Genomic DNA, 624 nt, shown 5'->3' with positions numbered 1-624 from the left:
CTACTGGCGTTTAAACGTCAGTAAGGCTAGCAGATGGGCGTTTAACGCCCAGTCTGGCACCATTCTGGGCGTTTAACGCCAGAAAGGGGCACCAGACTGGCGTTAAACGCCAGAAAAGGGCAAGCAGTCGGCGTTAAACGCCAGAAATGGGCACTAGCCCGGTGTTTAACGCCAGAATTGGCTCAAAACGCATTTTTGCTTGCCACTTGGTGCAGGGATGACTTTTCCTTGACACCTCAGGATCTGTGGACCCCACAGGATCCCCACCTACCCCACCTCTCTCTCTCTTCTTCACCCATTCACCAATCACCTCAACACCTCTTCCTCAAAAACCCTTCACCTGTCAAATCCCATCTTTCTCTTCCCCACTCACATCCATCCTTCATAAAACCCCACCTACCTCACCCTTCAAATTCAAACCACTTTACCTCCCAAACCCACCCATACATGACCAAACCATGAGCCCCCCACTCCTATATAAACCCATCTTCACTCCTTCATTTTCACACAACCAAACCACCACTTCTCCCCCTTTTTGGCCGCACACAAAGCCATTCCCTTCTTCCTCATTTCTTCTTCTTCTACTCTCTTCTTTCTTCTTTTACTCGAGGACGAGCAAACCTT

This window comes from Arachis duranensis, chromosome 6 (assembly GCF_000817695.3).
Source record: "Arachis duranensis cultivar V14167 chromosome 6, aradu.V14167.gnm2.J7QH, whole genome shotgun sequence".
Taxonomy (NCBI): domain Eukaryota; kingdom Viridiplantae; phylum Streptophyta; class Magnoliopsida; order Fabales; family Fabaceae; genus Arachis; species Arachis duranensis.
The sequence above is the reverse complement of the archived record's forward strand: the minus strand, read 5'-3'. Positions refer to the sequence as shown.